The following is a 2,515-nucleotide window of genomic DNA, read 5'->3' on the forward strand; positions in this document are numbered from 1 at the left end:
CTTATTGGAAGCCGTACGAGATATTGGGCTACTTTTCTTGCCGAAAGCCCGGTGAGTGTATAGCATGTTCACCTTTAGCTCGTAGCTGTGGCTAATATGCTAACAAGAAATGACACCACACTTGATATTGTTGTCTAGATACTTGTCATGAAAACCAGTCGGGAGTTTGTGAGAATGATGTCTAATGTCACGCGCTTTGATGCCTTTTTGTAACATTGCTAATGAATAAATGACATATTCTACGCGCCAATCGCGTTAGCTCTAGCAGCAAATGCTAATCGCTAATGCCAATCACTAGCTTGGTCCTGCTGACTGAAACTTTCTGTTGGTGTTGACTTGTTAGTTCAATTATTATCTTGATGTGTGGTTTGCGGGCATTCCAGTTTCGGGGTGCAGCTAAATATATATATTTTTCTTTTTTTACTTTTGGGTACTGATGGACAGACAAGCAGAGAGTCGAGCTGCTTCTTCTTCTTCTTCTTGTTTAATGGCGAATAACTCCTTAGGATCATTATCGCCACCTACTGTACTGGATGTGAAGTAAGTTGACATAGGTGATGAGTCTGAAATTTGAGAAGGGGATATTTTGGTGGATGTTCCGTTTTCCTTCCAATCTATGGCGCACTCAGTTCACATGCTCATGCTAGCGCTGCGTGTTTAGCTCCTCTAACACTCACAATTAGCTCTTCATGCCCCAGATTAGGTAGAATACTCCCATCCACACATATTATCATCTAGATCCTAAACCTGGGTCATAAATATATACTGTATTTAATCAGTGCTCTGTATACCTGTTCACGTTGTCTTTCCCCACTTCACTCTCATGGTGGAAGTGAGACTCAGATGGTGTCTTCATGCTTCTGATTCACTGAAGACTCCTGGTTTATGTCATCTGTAGTGGACAGGGCAGGGGTCCTTGATCTCCACGATTGAGAACCCTGTGCTAAAATCAGGATGTGAACAAAACATTTCCTCTAAGGTACATAGTCTCAAGGTCAGCTTGCAAACCTAAAAGCCATACAGATGTCAGTGAAGGTAGTCACAGTAAGCTCCCTGTTTTACAGTTGTTCATGTTAAACAGCATTTTCTCAGGTTCTCCCAATGCATGTCGCACTACTCTGTGGTTGTTGTTGTTTTGTTAAATCTGGTATTTACTTTATTTCATGTTGTGTAAATTCAGGACCAAGTGCATTTTGGAAGAACTGACTGTTCATGAGTGTGTGCATATAATAAAAAATCTCCTTCCTTTTATTCTTGTGCTGGGTGAAGTTGCATTTCAAAATGCATAATTACACAATTCATATTTTACCTGTAATGCATAGGAAATGCCTAGTTCCTGACCAGAAAATGGGAGTAAATGTAACTTTCAAATGTGACTAGTACATTTAGAAAAACAAAGTAGGGTCCACTCAAAGTTAAGTAATATGGAAGCTTTAAAAAAAATTAGGTTTAAGTTTCAATAAAAATACACTTTTAAAACTCTCAAGTTAAGTAGAGCAAACCCAAAACAATGACTAAGGAAATGCAGAAATTTAGAGCAAGAAGTATTTCTTACATATAGAAAATTAAGTAATAAATACAAAGACTAGTCTTACTTGAACTACATAATTATTTTTATTAGGTAGATCAGGCTGAATATTTTTATCAGAGCAGACTGGTTAAAAAATAATTTAAAAAATAATAGTAATAATAATATAGCCACCTTTAGAAAATGTGGATTCAAACACATTTCTTATTCTTCTTTAAGCAGAAGCGTTCCTTCCGCCCATGGCTACAGGGGTGGCGGTTGACCACGGGGCCTTAAGCCGAGACCATTCAAGGTCAGTGACCGGCCGCGAGCCAAGGCCGAGCTCCCTCCTTCCTTGGGAATGGTTAGATGTCTCCTGTAGAGCTGGTGAAGCGGAAGGCGTGTTAGTCGCACGGCAGATCATTTGTAGCGCCCGTGCCAGGCTTCCTCCTTGTCTGGCCGAATGACTCGGTCATCTTCTTACCACGCATGCGTAACCCCACCGGCGCCCTCGGGTAGCGTGGGATTTGAGTGGTGTAAGGCAACCATGCCTTCTGTCTATGCCCTTAAGGAAAAAGCTCTACCGCTTTCTAAAGAAGTTTGCCTCTCCGGTCTGGACGTGGTGTGCAGTCGTGCCGACAAAAACCTGCTCACTCACACATACAGGAGAGGCCTGGCAGACGTGCCGAAATAGCTCAGTTGGGAGAGCGTTAGACTGAAGATCTAAAGGTCCCTGGTTCAATCCCGGGTTTCGGCAGCTGGAGGTAGTGTAGTCCACCAGCACAGTTCTGCAAGTTATGCCTCAGACTTGAAAACAGCAAAACGTGGAAATAGTGCAGGATAAAGATCTGAAAGCCCCCTGGTCTGAGGCGAGAGCAAAAAACTAGTATGCTACAGAACTCTTAGGTTCTTGTTGAATGCTTAGCCTGCACCCTTCAGTTTACATGACCGCATGCCTCAATACCTTCCTACAAATCATTGGCAAGGTAGCCGCCTAGCCTGCACGCC

The 2,515-nt window shown here is 42.4% G+C and overlaps 1 non-coding gene across 1 annotated transcript; it reads left to right on the forward strand.

The window, feature by feature from the left end:
• The first annotated feature begins 2,191 nt into the window (after positions 1–2,191).
• trnaf-gaa (transfer RNA phenylalanine (anticodon GAA)) lies at positions 2,192–2,264 on the forward strand. The gene has a single exon. It is a non-coding gene; the product is annotated as a tRNA-Phe (tRNA).
• The last annotated feature ends 251 nt before the right edge of the window (positions 2,265–2,515 follow it).

Source organism: Hemibagrus wyckioides, unplaced genomic scaffold (assembly GCF_019097595.1).
Source record: "Hemibagrus wyckioides isolate EC202008001 unplaced genomic scaffold, SWU_Hwy_1.0 Contig14, whole genome shotgun sequence".
Lineage (NCBI taxonomy): Eukaryota > Metazoa > Chordata > Actinopteri > Siluriformes > Bagridae > Hemibagrus > Hemibagrus wyckioides.